The sequence below is a fragment of the Aulonocara sp. 'chitande type north' Nkhata Bay genome, linkage group LG6 (genome assembly GCF_057382095.1).
Source record: "Aulonocara sp. 'chitande type north' Nkhata Bay isolate Kocher_YH1m ecotype deep benthic linkage group LG6, A_spYH_male_GT1.1, whole genome shotgun sequence".
NCBI classification, from domain to species: Eukaryota; Metazoa; Chordata; class Actinopteri; order Cichliformes; family Cichlidae; genus Aulonocara; species Aulonocara sp. 'chitande type north' Nkhata Bay.
Genome location: NC_141349.1, coordinates 902,413 through 925,483, shown reverse-complemented (window position 1 = coordinate 925,483; position 23,071 = coordinate 902,413). Strand labels below are relative to the sequence as shown.

Sequence of the window (23,071 nt, the reverse complement as noted above, 5' to 3'; positions counted from 1 at the left end):
AACATCTCCAACATGTCAGGAGTAGTTAGTGTGGGGATGGACAAAAGTATTTTACCAGCACAATATAATCTGCAGTATTATCATTGCTTTAACAATGTAACAGATAGCTTTAAGATGGCCTTAAGATGTTTATGCATACTGTTATCATATTAACCTTGTATTCCAGATGCAGTTATAACTATTTTATACACATTGCATATCTGTGCTTATTTTGAGTTGATGTTCGGTTCATTAATAATAATAATATATAATCCTGAGAACATAGAAGGAATTGCAATACATGCTTACAAAACACTTACAGTGGGGCAAAAAAGTATTTAGTCAGCCACCGATTATGCAAGTTCCCCCACTTAAAATGATGACAGAGGTCAGTAATTTGCACCAGAGGTACACTTCAACTGTGAGAGACAGAATGTGAAAAAAAATCCATGAATTCACGAGGTAGGATTTGTAAAGAATTTATTCGTAAATTAGGGTGGAAAATAAGTATTTGGTAACCTCAAACAAGGAAAATCTCTGGCTCTCACAGACCTGTAACGTCTTCTGTAAGAAGCTTTTCTGTCCCCCACTCGTTACCTGTATGAATGGCACCTGTTTGAACTCATCATCTGTATAAAAGACACCTGTCCACAGCCTCAAACAGTCAGACTCCAAACTCCGCCATGGCCAAGACCAAAGAGCTTTCGAAGGACACCAGGAAAAGTATTGTAGACCTGCACCAGACTGGGAAGAGTGAATCTACAATAGGCAAGCAGCTTGGTGTGAAAAAATCAACTGTGGGAGCAATCATCAGAAAATGGAAGACATACAAGACCACTGATAATCTCCCTCGATCTGGGACTCCACGCAAGATCTCATCCCGTGGGGTCAAAATGATCATGAGAATGGTGAGCAAAGATCCCAGAACCACACGGGGGGACCTGGTGAATGACCTGCAGAGAGCTGGGACCAAAGTAACAAAGGTCACCATCAGTAACACACTACAACGGCAGGGAATCAAATCCCGCAGTGCCAGACGTGTTCCGCTGCTGAAGCCAGTGCATGTCCAGGCCCGTCTGAAGTTTGCCAGAGAGCACATGGATGATACAGCCGAGGATTGGGAGAATGTCATGTGGTCAGATGAAACCAAAGTAGAACTTTTTGGTATAAACTCAACTCGTCGTGTTTGGAGGAAGAAGAATACTGAGTTGCATCCCAAGAACACCATACCTACTGTGAAGCATGGGGGTGGAAACATCATGCTATGGGGCTGTTTTTCTGCCAAGGGGACAGGACGACTGATCCGTGTTAAGGACAGAATGAATGGGGCCATGAGATTTTGAGCCAAAACCTCCTTCCATCAGTGAGAACTTTGAAGATGAAACGAGGCTGGGTCTTCCAACATGACAATGATCCAAAACACACCGCCCGGGCAACAAAGGAGTGGCTCCGTAAGAAGCATTTGAAAGTCCTGGAGTGGCCTAGCCAGTCTCCAGACCTCAACCCCATAGAAAATCTGTGGCGGGAGTTGAAAGTCCGTGTTGCTCGGCGACAGCCCCAAAACATCACTGCTCTCGAGAAGATCTGCATGGAGGAATGGGCCAAAATACCAGCTACTGTGTGTGCAAACCTGGTAAAGACCTATAGTAAACGTTTGACCTCTGTTATTGCCAACAAAGGTTATGTTACAAAGTATTGAGTTGTATTTTTGTTATTGACCAAATACTTATTTTCCACCCTGATTTACGAATAAATTCTTTACAAATCCTACCATGTGGATTCATGGATTTTTTTTTCACATTCTGTCTCTCACAGTTGAAGTGTACCTCTGGTGCAAATTACTGACCTCTGTCATCATTTTAGGTGGGGGAACTTGCACAATCGGTGGCTGACTAAATACTTTTTTGCCCCACTGTATATCAGGTCATTTTTAATATCTTTTATATGTTCATATTCTTGTATTGAGTTTTAAGTAGTATCAGTTGGTTAAAACATTTATTCAATTTATATTACATCTATAGTTTTAGAAAATTGTTGACAGTGGCCTCTGTTTGACTGTGAGCGTTAGTAGGTGAGAGGTGACACAGAGTGCCACGTAAGGTCGTGACATCTCATGTTTGCTTGTAATTGTGGGCTTGCAGAAGTGCTCGCTCACTGCACAATCATTGTCTGCGGTTTTGAAGAAGCGCTAATCAGAAAGGTTGACAGGAAACATCTGCTATGAAGACGAAGACAATGTTCTTTTAAACTGTGTTAAAAGTCATTGTGGTTTTGATCTGACCTACGTATGAAATGGATCTGACGTTGAGGGAGCGTCATTAAATTTAAGCCCCGATGGTATAAAATATCTGTTTATGCTTTGATTAAGTCGGAGATCAGCCCTGTCTGCGAACGGAGCTGGTTTTCCCACGCGTGTATTTCATTAAAATCAATTGTTTGACCAAGCTCTTGGACCATGGTTGTTTGTACTCTCCTTCCTCAACATATACTGTGTATTGTGTATTTTGTTGTACAGTTATTTTATTTTCAACTTTAATTTATATATTTTATCTTATTCTTTCCCAGTTAAATTTACCCTTCATTCTAATTTGTGTTGTACAGTTATTTCATTTTTAACCTTAATTAGGGCCCGAGCACCGAGAGTGCGAAGGCCCTATTGTATCTACTCCGTTTCTTATTAGGGCCCAAGCACCAAGAGTGCGAAGGCCCTATTGTATCTGCTCCGTTTCTTATTATTATTCACCCCAAACAAGGGCCTTTTTGAGGGCCTAAACATGCTCAAAAACTCATGAAATTTTGCACACATGCCAGGTTTGGTGAAAAATTTTGTATTTTAATGGTTTTACATATGAGCACTGGGAAATGGCTCTACAGCGCCACCTATGCCTTGTTAAATGCAGCCCTACGACCACATAGTTTGAGCTACATGTATGAAATTTGGCACACATGTGTATCATGCCGAGTCGAACAAAAAAGTCAGTGGGCCCATTGATGCAAACCCAACAGGAAGTCCGCAATTTAGAAGTGAAGGTGACATTTTGGCTCTAATTTTGCCATTTCCATGCCTCGAACTTTTTCGAACTCCTCCTTGGGATTTGGTCCTATAAACTTCAAATTTGGACAGTGTCAACTACACCCTTGGGCCATGTTGAATTGCGGAGCTTTTGAGTTTTCACAATACTATGAGGCCGTGGCGCCATGGCGAATTTTGATGACTCGCCATGAAAATCTTATTGCCTCTCATTTTGTCATACATTTTCTGACCTTGACCAAAGTGAACACATATGATAAGGCTCCACCCCTGAACATATTTCAACTGCCATATTTGACATCAAGGACAGCGCCACCTAGTGGGAACAGGAAATGTCATGTTTTACACTTTGGGGTACAGTATAGTGATGGGTGACATCTGCAGCCTCAAATTTCTCCAGGAAAGCCTTAAGGAGTTGGTCTTGGGTTACAGTGAAAACTGTGAGTTTTCGCGAAAGGGTGTGACCCCAGCAGCATGGCGAACTTTGATGTCACGCCATGAAGAAACAAATTAGTATAACTCAATGAAATCCAGTCTGATCAGTACCAGACTTTACAGGCATGATGTCAGACCTGCCCTGAACAGATTGATGTGCCCATTGTTGGAAATACGGACAGCGCCACCTAGTGGCAACAGGAAATGTCATGGCTTTAATTTTGTTGTACTGATTTTCACAGGTTCATCGTGGCCACCTCAAAAGCGGTGAATATCACCATCAGTCCCTCGTGATGCTTCAGTGCAAAAATTGTGACTTTAAACTGAACGGCGCACCCTGGTGGCAACGCTGTTCACCATGAAAGATGAAGTGGCTTTTGAGGGTCTTGGCAAGTTTATAGAGGCTTGAAATTTGGCACACACCTCCAATGTGACGAAGGCTTTGTTGTCATGTGATCATTTTCATTGAATATCCCAAAATGGCTCCACAGCGCCCCCTACAAAATTTCAAAACCACAGCCCCTGCTCTGTGTTTTATGTATGAATCTGAAACCTGGTAGGCTTATAGGAGATATCAAGATGTACAAAAAAGTCTCTTGGAGCAATATCCCAAATCCAACAGGAAGTCAGCCATTTTAAAATTAATGTGCAATTTTGGCGACATTTTCTCCTCTTTTCAGGCACCGTGCTTTGACGTACTCCTCCAAGGGATTTCATCAGATTGATGCAATCTCCTGTGTGTGGAATCTAAAGACCTTTGTGATGTTAAATTGCGAACCTTTTTACATTCAGGGAAATGGGGTGGTCATGGCGGCACGTGGAGTTTCAATCACTCGCCAAAAAGCAGTAATCTGCTGTCACTCAAAATCAAAATGTTCAATCTCTCCCAAAGGTCGCAGGCGTGATGAGACTCGAGCTCGGAAATGTTTGTTATGCCATTTGTCAGTAATGGTTAGAGAGCCACCTAGTGGGACGACTATAATCATGATTGAATGAGATGAAATGATAGCTGGTGGTTAAATGCATGAATTCCATCAATGTGACATCAGATCGGAGGTGCTGGTTTTAGGTGTTGGGCGTGGCTCGACGCGCCGGGGGTGCGAGGGCCCTCATAACGCTGCTTGCAGCTTTAATTATTATTATTATTCAGGCAAAACAAGGGCCTTTTTGAGGGCCTAAACATGGTCAAAAACTCATGAAATTTTGCACACATGCCAGGTCTGGTGAAAAATTTTGTATTTTAATGGTTTTACATATGAGCACTGGGAAATGGCTTTAAAGCGCCACCTATGCCTTGTTAAATGCAGCCCTACGACCACATCGTTTGAGCTACATGTATGAAATCTGGCACACATGTGTATCATGCCAAGACGAACAAAAAAGTCTGTGGGCCCATTGACGCAAACCCAACAGGAAGTCCGCCATTTGGACGTGAAGGTGACATTTTGGCTCTAATTTTGCCATTTCCATGCCTCGAACTTTTTCGAACTCCTCCTTGGGATTTGGTCGTATAAGCTTCATCTTTGGTCAGTGTCAACTACACACCGTGGCCATGTTGAATTGCGGAGCTTTTGAGTTTTCGTGATACCATGAGGCCGTGGCGCCACGGCGAATTTCGATTACTCGCCATGAAAATCTTATTGCCGCTCATTCTGTCATACATTGTCCGATCTGGACCAAAGAGCACACATATGATAAGGCTCCACCCCTGAACATATTTCAACTGCCATATTTGACATCAAGGACAGCGCCACCTAGTGGGAACAGGAAATGTCATGTTTTACACTTTGGGGTACAGTATTGTGATGGGTGACATCTGCAGCCTCAAATTTCTCCAGGAAAGCCTTAAGGAGTTGGTCTTGGGTTACAGTGAAAACTGTGAGTTTTCGCGAAAGGGTGTGACCCCAGCAGCATGACGAACTTTCATGTCTTGCCATGAAGAAACAAATTAGTATAACTCAATGAAATCCAGTCTGATCAGTACCAGACTTTACAGGCATGATGTCAGACCCGGCCTGAACAGATTGATGTGCCCATTGTCAGGAATACGCAGAGCGCCACCTAGTGGCAACAGGAAATGTCATGTCTTACACTTTGTTGTACTGATTTTCATAGGTTCATCGTGGACACCTCAAAAGCGGTGAATATCACCGTCTGGCCCTCATGATGCTTCAGTGAGAAAATTTTGACTTTAAACTGAACGGCGCACCCTAGTGGCAGTGCAGTTCACCATGAAAGATGAAGTGGCTTTTGAGGGGCTTGGAAAGTTTAAAAAGTCTTGAAATTTGGCCCACCCCTCCAATGTGATGAGTGCCATCGTGTTATGCGATCATTTTCTTTAAATAGTGCAAAATGGATCCACAGCGCCCCCTACAAAATTTCAAAACATCAGCCCCTGGTCTGTGTTTTATGTATGACTCTGAAAACCCGGTAAGCTTATGGAAGATGTACAAAAAAGTCTCTTGGAGCAATATCCCAAATCCAACAGGAAGTCAGCCATTTTAAAATTAATGTGTAATTTTGGCGACATTTTCTCCTCTTTTCAGGCACCGTACTTTGACGAACTCCTCCAAGGGATTTCATCAGATTGATGCGATCTCCTGTGTGTGGACTCTAAAGACCTTTGTTATGTTAAATTGTGAAGCTTTTTACATTCAGGGAAACGGGGTGGTCATGGTGGCACGTAGAGTTTCAATCACTCGCCAAAAAGCAGTAATCTGCTGTCACTCTAAAACACAATGTTCAATCTCTCCCAAAGGTCATAGGCGTGATGACACTCGACCTCGGAAATGTTTGTTATGCCATTTGTCAGTAATGGTTAGAGCGCCACCTAGTGGGACGACTAACTAATCATGATTGAACGAGATGCAATGTTAGCTGGTGGTTGAATGCATGAATTCCATCAATGTGACATCAGATCGGACGTGCTGGTTCCGGTGTTGGGCGTGGCTCGACGCGCCGGGGGTGCGAGGGCCCTCATAACGCTGCTTGCAGCTTTAATTTATATTTTATTCCTTCCTAGTTAAATTTACACTTTTTAATTTTTCATATTTATTTCCTATCTTATTCATAGCCTTTTCCTTTTTTTTTCTTTAGGTCACGAGCAGTTGTCTAAGCATTTCACTGCATATCGTACTGTGTATGACTGTGTACGTGACAAATAAAATTTGAATTTGAATTTTATATTTGAACCTTAACATTAGTCATTACAACAAGTGTTTGTGAACTAAAAATCAAGAATGTGGGATGCTGTTTGTCCGTGATTTAAACAGCCCAGCGCTGCTCCCGACGAAGGGAAAACTAATCTTTCATTGTTACGCTGATGACCTGCAGCTTTATGTTCCTTTAACCATTGGAAATTGTGCTGAAGTCTCTAAACTAGAATCTTGTCTATCTGCAATTAAGGGCTGGCTATCTGATCATTTCTTGCTCCTAAATACTGATAAAACATAGTTGATGGTCATTGGGCCACACAAATTTCAGCACTTGTCCCAAAATTTCATCTTGAGAATTGATGACAGTGTCATAAATTGTAGGGACAAGGTAAAAAACTTTGGCGTGTGATTCGACATGGTGCTCTCTTTCGAGTCTCATGTAAAAGAGATAACAAAGACTGCCTTTTATCATTTGAGGAACATCAGCCAGAATCAGACAAGTTTTGTCAAACGACACTGCAGAGGTTCTTGTCCATGCATTTGTGTCCTCAAGCATTGATTATTGTAATGCTCTTCTTTCTGTGCTACCAAAGAAAATTTTCAGAGGTCTACAGATGGTGCAAATGCAGCTGCTCGCATTTTAACAAGAACTGGGAAATTTGAGCACATTAGCCCTGTTCTGAACTCTCTGCATTGGCTACCTTGTCAGGTTCGAGCATATTTTAAGATCCTGCTGCTCACCTACAAGGCTTTAAACGGATTGGCACCTTCATACCTCTCCGACCTTTTACATCTTTATGTTCCATCTCGTGCTCTCCGATCTCAGGACTCTGGCCTTCTAAAGGTTCCTAGAGCCAGAAAAAAAAGACAATTGGAGAGCTTTTTCTTTTCGTGCCCCGTTTCTGTGGAACAACCTCCCACATGATATTCGGCAGGCTGCTCTGTGGAGGTTTTTAAAACTAAGCTGAAGACACATTTGTTCACCCTATCTTACATGTCTTAATTCTATGACTTTTAGTTTTTAAATTTTTACGGTATTTTAACTTGTATTGTGTCTTTTACCTGTATTACTATGTATCGCTTTTATTTTTTTTATCTCTTTAGTTTCAAATAGTTGTACAGCACTTTGTTTGAAAGCGCTTTATAAATAAAGTTATTATTATTATTATTATTATTATTATTAATTTTGTCACCCTGTTTTGATGCAGAATTCACTCGAAATCAGGCAAGAACTGGACTTATTTTTTATAATGTGTTCTTGTGAATTGATTGTGTATCGCATATGTTTGATTTGACTTTCTGCAAGACAACAGTCGTCCGCTGGCCAAAAAGGTTTTCCAAATACCTCCACGTGATCAAGCCTGGATTTAGAAAAGAATAGCAAAAAACATCTGCACCTCCTGCTTCAGATGCAATTTGTGTTTCTGTGTTCAGAGGCAGCGGCGAGAGGGGAGACCTCGGCTCATCCAGCTGGAGAGCCTGACCAGGAGGAGTCAAATATTAGCTCGGCTCTTCCAGGGCACCCTGCAGACTCGGCTGCTGGCAGTGGCGAGGGAGTGTGGCCGCCGCTGGGGTGACGTGAACGCCAAACTGGAGTCCATCACAGGTTGACTGCAGTTATGCGAGTCAGACCTTCTGAGGAGGGTTTCACTTTTCCATCTTCTTTAAAATTGACCCTTGTTTTCTCTCTCTCAGCTCCTTGTCTCAGAGTGGGAGGGATTTGAAGCACAAAGGGAGGAGCTTGTCGTTTGGTTGGCTGATATGGATGTCCATCTGAGTGAGGTTGACCAGCTGACAGGAAACACCTGTGAAAAACTGAAACAACTGCAGGTGTGGGCTTGTTTTGATATGACATATATTTGATATGATACATACGTCAGAGACATTGTCCTAAACTGGACTAACAAAGGACACACCGTAAGGCTTAAGTTCAGTATTTTTACTGAACATGCAAACATCTGCTGATGACAATGTGTTGATTTAAAAGTCTGTTATGAAGCTATTGCTATTTCTAAGGTTTTTATCACTTTCTCATGTTTTATTAATTAAACAATACATGTATTAATTGTTGTGTTATCTATAGATATAGTATTTATATATATTTATTTATAGTATAGCAAATATATTTAATTATTACTGTTTAAATGACTAATATGTGACATGTCTAAGTAGTGATGTTGTGCTGAGGGTTAAAATGCCTTTTTGTCTTTTGGTATATTTAAAAAAAAAAAAGGTTCTTTGAAAAACCTTTAAAGGTTCTTCAAAGAACCTTTGTTTGAAAGGTTCTTTGTGGCACCAAAAAAGGTTCTTCTATGGCATCAGTCTAAAGAACCACTTTTGGTTCCAGCTGGCACCTTTATTTTTCTGAGTGTAGCCAAATAACAAAGTGGAACCTGACACCAAAGCAAAGACCACAGTGCTGGGTTATTAAAGATGAGCTTGGTATGTCAAAGGAGAAATCATCTGCTGTCAACAGATGGGAGCTGATGGATTACAGACACTCTTAGTGTAAATGAATCAGCTGCATCCAACTTCCTGTTGGACTGAGAATGAAAGTGAGCAGTGGGATGAAATCAACATGTGAAATACAAGGACAGAGAGAAGCAAGGGTTTCACTAGTTTGCAATGAATGCAGTGTGAAGTACTGATACCTCTTTGTTTTTCAGCCCTCCATCTAGATTGAAAGACGTGTTACCCCCAAAAATGAAACTTTTGTCCAAAAACAGAAAAGAAAAAGAAATCTGAAATGATGACATACTGGGAAAAGCCCAGTTAAAGTGTGATTCCCTAAATATTATTTTGAACATAAATATTTCCAGTCTCAGTCACAAAAAGCCAAAAAATGAAATCTGAACTTGAAGTTATCGTGTTGCATGCTTTGAATTCATGTGACGTTAGAGGAAATCATACGCACTTATTCAGCTGAATGAAAACACACCACAAACTTCAGGATAAAATAAAAATAATCATGACAAATAATCCTGATCTAAGCACTGACAAATAATAATAGTGATGAATATTTTAGCCATAATTGTGCAGCTCTTGCAGTCCTATTTAATGACAATAATTGAGTCACCTACAGTGTGCCTGTGTGGTTTCTGTAGCAGTGACATGGTGATTGCCTTACATGCCAAAATAATACACATAAATATTTCATAATTTCTTTCTTGGCTTTTTAGTCTGTTTTAAACTTGGCAGTGTAGTCTGCACAGTGACAGTAAGAAGCATCATCGGCCTACATTCAACTTTATTGACTCAGTGACAGCAGACGGCACAGTCTGCCCTGCACCAGATGGGTACGTCTGCATTACATGCTGTAATACTGCTAACTGCCCAAACAACAAAGAAAGATTAGCATTTAACTTATTGTCAAAGGGTTTTCATGATTATGCAGCAATGCATCACATACACATTTTTTAATGTGTTTATGATTTTCTTTCAGACATTATTTGCTGAGCTGAGCAGTGCTGAGTGTTTAGTTATCATCACACATGGACGTTAATAGTGTACTCTTAACTTGGATATAAAGTCTGTTCACTGCAACAGCAGTTGGTAGGATAGAAAACAAAGTTTCAGACCGAAACAGTGTTTAGTGATATTTGTAGCAATGCTTAAAACTGAGCATCTGAACACATGACAGACGTGAGATGAAAGTCTGGAGATGCCACTTTCTGATTGGTTAAGTGTCGCCTCTGTCAGTGCGCCCCAGGGCAGCTGTGGCTACAAAGCAGTTTTGCCATCACCAGTGTGTGAATGTGTGGATGACTGGATATGTAAAGTGCTTTGGGGTCCTTAGGGACTAAGTAAAGCGCTGTACAAATACAGGCCATTTACCATTTATTTTTATTATCATTATTATTATTTAGAGCAGAGCGCTGATTGGTCCTCTGAGCATGTGATGAATGTCCCTGTGGGCTGTTGGCTTTCACGTGTGTCAGGCTGTTTGTCATTTGTGAAATACTTCAAAACACCTGATGAAAGTCTGATGCAAACACAGCTGAAAGGTCTGCTTCCTGGAGCACAGCTTTGCGTCTCATCAGCCTCTCTACCCAAATACAAACCTGTTTGATGCTCCACAAGACAAATGCAGCATGATTTGTTGTGGGGGGTTTTTTTCATTTCCTTCTGTTTACTCTAAAGATGTTTAATGCATTTAATTCGTAAAACCTCAGAGAATCGAGCCAGCTGGAGAATAAAGCTGTTTAATCTGCAGACTAAAAACAGGCAGCAGCACTTCCTTTCTCACCAAAATCCCTTTGATGAACCATTATGTCCTTAATAAGCCAAACAGCCAAGGTGCAGGAACAGGTAACAGTGACAGCAGACATGACTTATTCAGTGAGAAATAGCATGAGTGGTTATGGAGGTGGGTTTCAGAACCAGCAGTGACCACTCTAACAATATGTTTGATTCATAGCTCGTGTGTTTCATTTTGTATGAAAGTGTAGCATACTCAGTTTTACGTCTCTGTTACTGGCTGAGAACAAATGCTGTACTGGTCCTGCAGGTTGGCCTTATATTCCATATCAAGCACACACTATACACTCACTTTGCTCCATAACACACCTCAGCCACATCACTCAGGAGTGGGCAGTCACCTGCGTAGAGAAGATGCCAAAGACTTTCCACAGACCCAGCCACAGGTGGCCACAAATGAGCGTAGTCCTCATGCTGGTCCCAAGCCCGGAGAGATGGGAGGAGCTGCATCAGGAAAGGCATCCGGCATGAAATCTTTACCAAATCAGACTGGGATGAAGTGATCTGCTGTTGATCAATGAATTATAGCGAGCAGAATAAGATAGCACAGAGCCACAAACAGTAGACATTAGTTTGAAGGGAAAGCATTGTTAACACTGCAAACAAGGCACTGTGGAGTGGGAGGAAGCCCAGGTTTTTGTCTGCCAGCAAGCAATTTTGCATATGTCCACATGAAGTTTTGGAGCTTTGACCCCATGGAGCACGCATCCAACATGACTTATATCACTAATAAAAATAACTAGCATCACATTGCATCCAATCAAATATGTGGTAATTCACAAAAATGTTGAAAAACTGAACGTGTAAATTCCTGAAAGTAAAACATAACGAGACCCTGTTTCACCTCAGCGCACTGTAAGGACCTGGGCCGTGCAACAGCAGTTCTACATTTGTAGAAAAGTTACAGATAATGATGGAGCTGATGGGAGCTTTGTGTTTGTTCAGATGCAGTGTGACTCCAGACTTCAAAGACTGGCTGGATGCCTGATGAACCCTCAGGACACCCCTGTGTGTGCATGTGAGAGATTGCGGGTTTATTTTTTCAAATCCGGATGTGGTGTGCTCAGGGTCACTTGGTCTGTAAGAGACGAGAGGAGAGTGAGCATGCTTAGTTACTGTCTGCTTCTCTGAAGTGATGGAAGAGCTGCAAACTTCATGATGTAGGAACAAAAATCTGCATCCTTAATGGGCAAGTACGAGAAAGAAGGGAATGTGAAATTAGAACTAATTAAACTAATTAAGTAATAATAATAATTTGAAAGGCAGATGTCTGTGTGAAAACACACATTCAGTGCAGATGCTAATGAATACGGTTGGTGAAGGTGAACAGCTGCAGGGTCAGTATGTCCACTGTGTTTGAATTTGACTGGGAAAACCAGGAATGCCATTAACCGTGCCTGAGATAGCAGATGCTGGGGTCCATAGTGCACAGAGGTCATCTACTTTCTGCAGAGGCAATCACTCTACACCTGCAAACTTCATGTGGCCTTCAGACTTAGATCACTGCTCCAGAGTCCAGCCAGCACTGAACCAGTGCAGGCATGCTCTCTGGAGGGATGAATCACACTTCTCTGTCTGGCAGTTCAATTAATGAGTCTGGGTTTGTTGGTTGCCAGGAGAACGGTACTCGTGAGATTGCAATGTGGAAGTGTGGAGGGGGGACGGTGTGCGGTTGTTTTCAGGGGCTGGGCTCAGTCCCTTAGTTCCAATAGAAAAAACTGTTAATGCTTCAGCATACCAAGATATTTGGGACAAGTTCAAGCTCCCAACATGTGGGAACAGTTTGGGGATGCATCCTTCCTGTTCCAACATGACTGTGCACGAGGACACAAATGTGCTTCTGGAGGAATGGACAGAAATTCCCATAAACACACAGCTCGTGGAAACCCTTCCCAGAAGAGTTGAAGCTGTTACACTACATGGATTAAGAATAGGATGTCTCTGAGGTACGCATACATTTGAAGGCAGATGAATGAGTGCATTTGGTGATATAGTGCTGTAGACTAGATAGAGTGAAATGAGTTGTACCCTGAATAATGTTCATCCATATAACACTGCTGTGGAACGTTTTTCTGCAGAATAATTATTTTTATGTTTGAGTAATTTGTCTTTCTGTGAAAAACCATCAAGAAGATGCAAACATGGATGCAAACAAAGCAGGATTTCAGTGTCTCTGATCATTTGTTTGTTTTAAGAAACATACACTGAGCTCAAACCTCGATCCTCACATTCACTGTTAAAGCAGCAAAGCCTCGTTTTAGCTCTCCAGCCAAATGGATCCAAGCACTTGGACCAGCTCCATGCTGCTTGGTGGAGACCTGTTTTCCCTCAGTAGGGGTTCAGAATCAAGACGCAGCTGCCATAATGTTTTTGCTCTGTGGAAAGGAACTGAACAGCGTCCAGCTTACAGACCAGGTCAGAGGTCAACAGTCAAGATAACAGCCGTTTCATTCTCTGAACCAAAAACGCAGATTGGTTCATGGCGATTCATTCTTAATCTCTCTGTTTCCATCGACGCTCCGTCAGAACTATAGCTGTTGTCCCAGCTAATGTTGTGTTATTACTGGAAATCTGTATGCAAACAACACATTTCTTCAACCAAGTAAGTGACTTGTTACTTTGGTCCAACAAGTGTGACTGTAAATCATTTCTCAGCAGAGCTAATGAGAGAGCTGCTGGAGCTGATGTTAGACTAGCTCACGGTGCAGAACGAGATGATCTGCGACTGATTACTGCTCATCACTGAATTCTAGCCACACACACCGAGTGTGACGCTGTTCTCTGGATGGAAACGCTGTAACTCCAACATCTTCTTATGGAGTTTGCTGCTATATTATCAATCACGGTAGCCAAGTTTATATAGGTTCTCCTCGTGTATCGTGTGGAGTATGTGATGATGGGAATTAGGTGAATTATGTGGGATCAATAAGATGTTGAGCAGGGGTAGGAATTAATAAGTATGTTCATACTTCTTCCTACTCCTTTTCAGACCAAACATTGTTACATTATGTCAGACGATTTTGTTTTATTTCATTATATATTTTTTGTTTATCTGAACACATACGTGTGTGTGTGTATATCTACATATATATTCATATCTGTAAATGAAAATATATGTAGTGTGTATATATTGTTTTTTGTTTTATATGTCTGAAACAAATAAAGATACAATACAATACAATACAATATTATGTCTTTCATAGAAACTTTGACTAAAAACACTTAGACACTATAAGCTCTGAGACGATTGATATTTTCAAATTCCATCTAATATTTTTAGTTCTTTCATGCAGTGCTGGTTTGACCTCTGATACTTGAAATAGCATCTGTACACTCTGAATATTACATGGTACACATTAAATACCTCCAAGTTGAATGGTCTTAAGATCAAGGATGGGCGTAGGCTTCAGCCGAACCGCTCATGAGCTCCATAGACGTTAAATGGTAAATGGCCTGTATTAGTATAGAGCTTTACTAGTCCCTAAGGACCCCAAAGCGCTTTACACATCCAGTCATCCACCCATTCACCCATTCACCCACACACTGGTGATGGCAGCTACATTGTAGCCACAGCCACCCTGGGGCGCACTGACAGAGGCGAGGCTGCCGGACACTGGCGCCACCGGGCCCTCTGACATACTAAGTTATGCAACAGAAGCCCTGACATGTTCTCTGTTGTCTCCCTTGGCCTCAGTCTTTTGGTCATTGCCTTATTTGCCATTATTTAGTTTATTGGTCAGTGGACTGATTCTTTTATAGTACTTTTCTTCTCTCTAAGCGCACAACACGCCACATTCACACAATCACTGCCTTCGATGCTTTTCAGTGCTTCCTAGCCTTGGGTATCTTGCCCAAAGATATTTGGCATGCAGACTGGGATCAAACCACTAACTTTCCAGTCAGTAGATGACCTGCTCTACCTCCTGAGCTACAGCCACCCTTTATTTCAGCTTTTGCATTTTCTTTTAGTTTTTAAATTCCCTTAATACCCTACCTGGCACTATTTTATTGTCAGCTTTGGTCAGACTTTGTTTTACCATTTCTCTGTTCTGTGGGTTTTAAGGGGTGGCCGCCCACTCGATAGCACAGACAGTTTGTGTTTTGCTAGCGGCTGCTCTGCTTAAACAAACCCTGCTTTAAGATATTTCAAACAGTCTCCTCCAGACTGATACGGGTACCTCCAGCAGAACCAAAAACAGCAATGCTTGAATCCATAAGGGTTCAGATCAATAAGGATGTGACACTATTGAACTAAATGGCAGCAGAAGCTTCCTGTAATCCTGACAGTTCCATGCTTCCCCAGTTTACTCCAACTACAGAGACGGTGCTGTGGACAGCATAGGCCACCTGTGATGAGGAGCAGTGACGTAGCCTTGGAGGGAAACCCAAGACAGATCTGTTTCTTCCCATTGTCATACCTTGATTTGCTGGGGAACCTGGAGCAGGACCTGGTTACATACAGAGCCTGTGGTTAACTTGGTCCCCCTGCTCTGTAACCCAAGTAGACACAACACCAGTCCTGGTTTGATTCAGCTGAACTGGGAGCATGTGGTCCCAACCCTTACCTGCTGATTGGAAGGTGGTCTGCTTCCAGCATGACCAGCTCTGTGTCCAGCGGCTAACACTGCATATCAGACCACAGCTCTGGCAACAGCTGACTCCATTATTGGGGATGTCCAACCAAATTTACCTGTTTCAATCAATAGCCTTTATTGTCATTGTACAAGGTACAACGAAATTGGAGTGCCACTCCCTTGGTGCAAAATGCAATAATAAATATAAATATAAAATATAAAAAGTACAATAAAACAACCGAAGTACTCAAACAATAATAAGTACGATATATACAGAATAGCAACATTCATAGCAGCATAATATAGTGACAGTGGCAAGTATGGTATAGCTAAGCAGGTTCAATTGTTTTGTGCTTATTTACTACGGTGATAGCTCTGGGAAAGAAGCTATCCCTGAATCTGTTTGTCCTGGTTTTATGTGACCTGTACCGTCGGCCTGGCGGTAATAGTTCAAACAGTTGGTTGCTGGGGTGAGAGTGGTCCTTGATGATATTGCCAGCTCTGCTGAGGTTTGCAGTGACCTCCAGGCTGGCCAGAGAGCAGCCAGTGATCTTCTGGGCTGTGTTGATGACCCTCTGCAGTACTTTCCTGTCCGCAGCTGAGCACCCTGCATACCATGTTGTTATGCCGTACGTTAGGATGCTCTCTATGGTGGCTCTATAGAATGTCACCAGCAGCCTCTCCTCCAGGTTGTTCCTCCTGAGCTCTTAGGTTCCATTGTTCGTGGCATAGAGGGGAAAGCCTTTAACACAGTCATCATCACAAATGTTATCCACAAAGAGCAGTCTCAGATGCTTACAAACCCCTCAAACATCTGTTCTCCTCAATAAAGATATCTGTGACATCTATGTTTCTGTCCCACTCCCTCCTGTGGCTGTGCGGTGTACGTTTATCAGGCTGCTATCTCTGAGCGTCTCGCTGTCATCAGCCTACCCCGTCCATCGTGTCTACTGCATTGAAATTTAAGCATCTTGTGGGAACACAGCATCCAAAGCTTCCAAACTGGCATCTCCTCTAACATCTTGTACTTTGTTATCCACCAAGAAACTCTCCTTAGTCCACATGTGCTGGCTAGTTAGACCACTACTTAAGTTCTAGCACCAGTTACTTTGGTTTCTCAGGCTTTGTCTATGATGTTCATGTGGAACCTGTACTGTTTATTAATTTCCCTCTTTATTCCACAGTTTTCCATGGCGTTGGTGCAGAAGCTGAATCTATTGGGATTATTTATGTGGTGTTTGCCATGCCAACACATCAATATAACTGCTCATATACCAAGCAAGGCTTGAGCTTTTAAATGTAAGAGTGTTTTTATCACAACAATTTCATCACTGAAAAGAAATTAGATTTTGTTTTTCTTCTTGAACCTTGGTTCCAGTAGGTTGTACTTTTGTACAGTGATCTTCATCTTGGTGATCTTGGGATTTGCAGTTGTTGTAAGCTCTCTTTGAGCATTTCTAACCTTGTGTAAAGCTGACTTAACAACCTCACCTGAGGCTGCGTGGGGTCCATTCACTTCACACTGATCATTACCCAAAATATTCCACTCACTGCTCCTGTGAGTGTGCTGTCTGTAACTAAAACCACACGACATCTGTGTCAATTTAGCGTACGTGCTCGCTTCGGCAAGCGCGTACGCTAAATTGGATACGATACAGAGAAGATTAGCATGGCCCCTGCGCAAGGATGACACGCAAATTCGTTAAAAAGCAGAGTGGCTTTGGGGACAAAGGTGGCGCTCCTCCTCCTCTCAGTCCTGCAGGAAATGCAGCGGAGGTGTCGCCCAGAGGGGAGCCATTGAAATGCAGGGTGAAGAATGGCAGAGGGGTCGTTGATGATTTCGGCTGCCTGTCTGAGGGCCTGTTGGCTGAAAACCTGTCAGAGTTCTGACAGGCCAATGATCTTAGAGCACACTGATGCAGTGTGCTGCTGTCTGTTCCTGTATGAAGGCTGAGGGAGTGGAACCAGCAGGTGATGGAGAAGGTCCTGATGCTTTCCATGAAGGCGTAGTAAAAACTCATCATGGTGGGTGTGCTGACTCCAAAGGAGATGAGTTTCCTAAGGAGGTATAGCCGTTGGTGACGCCTCCTGAGAAGAAGAGCAGGGGGGAGAGCATACAGCCCTGGGGGGAGCCAGTGGAGGTGGAACGGAGACCGGAAAGAGAGCTGTTGACCCGCAGTCCTGTTGGTCAAAAAGTCCAATATCCACAGGATTAGCTGATCATCAGGTGAAATCGGGAGGAAAGTTTAGTGGGCAGGATATAAGGCTGCAGAGTGATGCACGCTGATGAGAAATCAGCAAACAGAAGTCTGGCGGAGCGATCAGGGAGCTCCAGATGTTTGTGGATGGAGTCCAAGATGAAGATTTTTGCATCATCGACACCTCTGCGTGCACGGTAAGCAAACTGGAGTGGGTCCATCAGGGGGTCAGTTGCTCTTACGATGTGCTGTTTTATGATCTTCTCCATGGCCTTCATCACCAGGGAGGTGAGGGCCACGGGACGAAGATCATTCAGAGACTTTGTGTTGTTTCTTTTGGGGATGAGGATGACTGTGGAGTGTTTCCACAGCTGGGGGACGGTGTGACTGTCGACTGAGGGTTGAAATAGAGTCCAGAACACACTTCCTAGGTGCCCTGCACAGTGGCTCAGAGCTCGACTGCTGATGTTGTCAGGGCCGGGTGAGCTCCTCTCCCTGGTCCTTCTGAGGGCTCTCACCACATCCTCAGTGCTGAAGGTGAGTGCAGAGCTGCCAGGTTTGACTGAGGATCTGGACTCCTCAAGCTCGGTGATATTGTCCATCTCAAACCTGGTGTAGAAAGCGTTGAGGTCATCAGGGAGGGAGGAGGGGTTGCTGCCCTCCACCTGGATGGTTCTGGGGGTGGTGACCACAGTATCCACAGAGGCCATGGTTTTGAGGCCCTGCCAGGCTGAGCAGAGGTCCCATGTGGGGAATTTGTTTTTCAACAGTGTTTTTGTACTCCATGACTTGTTCGTTGATGTCATCAGAGGGAGAAAGAAGGCTGTCCCAGTCAGTGGCTTCGAAACATCCTTGTAGGATGAGGATACTTTCCGCTGTCCACTGCTTGATGTTTTTGGTGACCTTTTTAATCCTCTTGATGACTGGGGTGTAAGCAGGGGCCAGCAGCACGGTGTGGTGGTCTGCTGAGCCGAGAGGGCGGAGGAGTGGGGCTTTGAATGCATCTGGTACAGAGCCGTAGCATTTATCCAGAGTCTTCCCCTGATGTGTGCTGCATGTAACATACTGTTGGTATCCTTTAAGCGACTTGTCAGGGGAACAGTGGTTGAAATCACCCAGGATGAACTTGGGAGAGTCCGGTGATAGTTGTTCCAGTTTGTACAGAGTGTTGGTGAAGTAAATGGTAAATGGCTTTTCTAGTCCCTAAGGACCCAAAAGCGCTTTACACATTCAGTCATCCACACATTCACACACTGGTGATGGCACCTACATTGTAGCCACAGCTGCCCTGGGGCACACTGACAGAGGCGAGGCTGCTGGACACTGGTGCCACCGGGCCCTCTGACCACCACCAGTAGGCAACGGGTGAAGTGTCTTGCCCAAGGACACAACGACCGGGACTGTCCAAGCCGGGGCTCGAACCAGCAACCTTCCGATTACAAAGCGAACTCCCAACTCTTGAGCCACGATCGCCCCTTACTCTGTGTACTCTGTGGCTTTAGCTGCATCAGCTCTGGGGTGGATGTAAACCAAGATGATGAAAAGCTGTGGAAAGTCTCTGGGAGGTAGTAGGGGCGCAGGGAAACAGCCAGGAGCTCGATGTCTGTCGTGCACAGCTTCTCCCTCAAAGTGACTGTAGAGCACCAGCTGTTGTTTACATACAGACACACGCCACTGCCAAGTTGCTTCCTGATGCGTTTGCGGTCTCTGTCCAGACGAAGAGGTGGTGAAAGGGCCATCAATGTCCAGCGCGCTGTCGTTGCTGTTGTTTAATCACAATTCGGTGAATGCCAGAATGGAGGCAGTTCTGTACTCATGCAGGTGGTTGATGCAGGCTTGCAGCTCATCCAGCTTGGAGTGGAGAGACCACACATTAGCAAGGATAATGGACGGGAGTGCTCGTTGTTTGTGTGTCTCCCTCTTTAGTCTGGCTCTCACCCCACTCTTCTTTAATCCCGCTCCTAGTTACCTTTTTATTGTGAGTTTTTCGATTTCCGTGTCCACTGAGTATTGCCCCGGGAAAGTAGTCCGTGGAAGCGGAGCGGAAAAGCCGGATGCCGGGCTGCAGCTGCTGCCGCAGCTGGATGAGGGAGTCCCTGGTGTAGGTGAGCCTTGGGGTCATGTTGAAGTGTCGGAAAAAAGTCCGAAAAATCACAGAAATTAAGAAAAGGAAAAGAATACAAATATACAGAGTAGACAGCAAAATACAACAATGAAAAGAGCAGTTAGAAAAAGAACGCAAAACTGCTCAGCTGATTGGCCGGTCGACCACACGAGCAGCGACCTGGAACCGGTAAATTCACATTGTAGTTCAAATAATGTTGTTACTGTGTTACAAAGGTTCTCACCTGTATTTGGACTGACTGCACTGGACCTCTCCACAAATAATGATGTGGTTCAATCTGCCAGGAAGTCTAGTGTTTTCTAGAAATAGCTAGCGCTAGCTCTTATCCTGCTCTCCCAATATGTTAATATTGGAACACCAGTAACTTGTCCTCAATAACAAAAATATGATATTGATGAGCCTTCAAAGTCTTTTATATAACCAATGTGTTTTTAACCAGCATTAAGGAGGTGTTAATGCTGGCATATCTGGTGTGCTACCACTTCCCATTCATGTAAGTTCAGGGGAACAAGTAGTATAATAGATTTAACAGTTATTTCATATATTATTCAATGAATAATGCAAATTAATAATTACATGGAAATTTTTAAAATAAAACCCAAAACAACTTCAGGTGATGAGTTAACTGCAGTTTAGTACCTGGATAAGCCAGAACATCTTACTATTCATCACTGATTGAAGAAAATAAGAACAACCCCAGGTTTCTCTTCAGCTCTGTAGCCAGGCTGACAAACAGTCAGAGCTCTGTTGAGCCAACCATCCCTTTAACGTTAACTAGTAATGACTTCATGAACTTCTTCACAAATAACATTTTAATCATTAGAGAAAAAATTACCAATAATGTCACGGCTGGCGGAGTGAGCCGTGTGGAGTGGAGGAAAAGGAGGACCCAAAATGCAGCAAACTGATGATACGAGTGACGTTTATTTACAAGGTGGTAGTGGCAAAAACAGGCAATGAAGCATGAGTAATTACAAACGGAAACCTAAACTGGGAGAAACTAAGTGACAAACCTGGGACCATACAAAGGGGTGCGGGGCAGAGAGACGCAGAGACAGGAACACCATAGAACGCAGATGAATGTAGATTAACGCAGTGATACATGGATGAACGCAGACGAGCCGACAACGAACACAGACCGACACCCACTATATATACACACACAAGGTAATCGGGTAATCGCACACAGGAGGGAAGAACAGCTGATCTGAATACACATGATGACTGGAGGACACAAGCTGAACACAATGACAACAGACACAGACTTTCAGAACAAAACAGGAAATCTAGAACCCGAACCGGACACAAGGGGGGGGGGGGGGGGACACAGAATAACTAGAACAGAGGGAAATAATCACAAAACACAAAACGCTGGGTCAACGACCCAGGACCATGACAGTACCCCCCCTCCAAGGGCTGGCTCCAGACAGCCGACAAAAACAGACGACCAACCCAGGGCGGGCGGCAGGGGCCCAGGACAGAGGGACCAACACTGAACAAAACAAGCTCCAGCGAACCGAGGGAATTGTCCAAAACAAAAACACATGCTGGAGTACGAGAACAAAACACAGGTCAGGAGGCCGGCCCGGAGGCTGACAACTCAGAAGTCCAGGACAGTTCATCTTCTGAGGCCGGCCACGTCGGCGACGCAGATCCATAAGCCGACCGAGCGGAAGGCAGCGGTGGCGGAGTGGAGGCAGTTCAGGGGGCCGACCGTGCACACGGCAGCGGCGGCAACAGGGAAACCGTTCAGGGGGCCGACTGTGCGGACAGCAACGGCGGCGATGACACAAGTAAGGCGGCCCACCGCGCAGAAGGCAGCGGCGGCGTCTAGGAGGTCATCCATGTTGACGATGACGCTCCACCAGCGGCCTGGCAGATGACCGTCGATGTCGAGGCGGCAGTTTGGGACCCGAAGGTGGCGTGGCCTTCGCAGCACCAGACGAGACCGAAGCAGAGGCTGGACCAGACGAGGCCGAAGCTGAAGCTGGACCAGACGAGGCCGAAGCGGAGGCTGGACCAGACGAGGCCGAAGCGGAGGCTGGACCAGACGAGGCCGACGAGGAGGCTGGACCAGGCGAAGCTGACGAGGAGGCTGGAGCAGTAGCTGGACCAGGCGACGGCGTGGGTGAAGCAGTAGCTGGACCAGGCGACGGCGTGGGTGAAGCCGTAGCTGGACCAGGCGACGGCGTGGGTGAAGCAGTAGCTGGACCAGGCGACGGCGTGGGTGAAGACACAGAGGCTGCAGCTGGCGAGGATGGAGACACAGAGGCTGCAGCTGGTGGCGATGATGGGTCTTGGGGCTGGACGGGCTCCTCGGGACCCCAGCTGACGAGGCAGAAAGCTGGTGGGGCTCCTCGGGCCCCCCAGCTGACGAGGCAGGAGGCTGGCTAGGTTCTCCTGAACCTCCAGCTGACGAGTCTTGAGGCTGGACGGGCTCCTCGGGCCCTCCAGCTGGCGAGACAGGAAGCTGGGCGGGCTCCTCGGGCCCCCCAGCTGACGAGGCAGGAAGCTGGTCGGGCTCCTCGGGCCCCCCAGCTGACGAGGCAGGCTCAGGACCAGTGGGCACAGGGGCCCCTGGAACACACAGGACAAAACCAGCAGGCGCGGGGACCTCTGGTGGGCACAGTTCAGAACCAGTAGGCACACGGGCCTCTGGCAGGCACAGTTCAGAGCCAGCAGGCGCACGGGCCTCTGGCAGGCACAGAACAGAGCCAGTAGGCGCACGGGCCTCTGGCAGGCACAGTTCAGAGCCAGCAGGCGCACGGGCCTCTGGCAGGCACAGAACAGAGCCAGTAGGCGCACGGGCCTCTGGCAGGCACAGTTCAGAGCCAGCAGGCGCACGGGTCTCTGGCAAACACAAAGCAGACTGCAGCTGCACAGAGCATCGACTCAGCTCAGGCAGCGACAGCCGGATGCAGTCCTCAGCTGGCCTCTTAACCTCCAGGGGTCCAGAGTCGGTCGGGGGCTGGGACCCAGCCTCTGGGGAGGCCCTGGAGTGCGTCACAGTCTCTGGGCTGGCCAGCTGTTGCGGACTGACTACTGCGTTATGTGGTGTGTCTCTCTGCTTGACATGAACAGGTGAAAAACAGTGCTTTTCCGGTTGGATGGACTGGACTTGTAGTACAGGCGGAGCTGGTGAAGATGATGGCTGAATAGGTGATAATAAGGCGGATGAGTCTCTTGCCAACTGAGCTATTGACTGAGCTATGGATTGTAACCAAGTGTCTAATAGGTCTGGCTGTGACTGTAATGGGGGTGACGGTTGAGTGGCTAACTGAGGTAGCGGCTGCAGGGCAGCTAACCGAGCTACCGGC

General features: G+C 45.0%; 1 non-coding gene across 1 annotated transcript; it reads left to right on the top strand.

The window, feature by feature from the left end:
- Nucleotides 1-17,044: 17,044 nt before the first annotated feature.
- LOC147326959 (U6 spliceosomal RNA) lies at nt 17,045-17,153 on the top strand. The gene has a single exon (XR_015130087.1). It is a non-coding gene; the product is annotated as a U6 spliceosomal RNA (small nuclear RNA).
- Nucleotides 17,154-23,071: the final 5,918 nt, after the last annotated feature.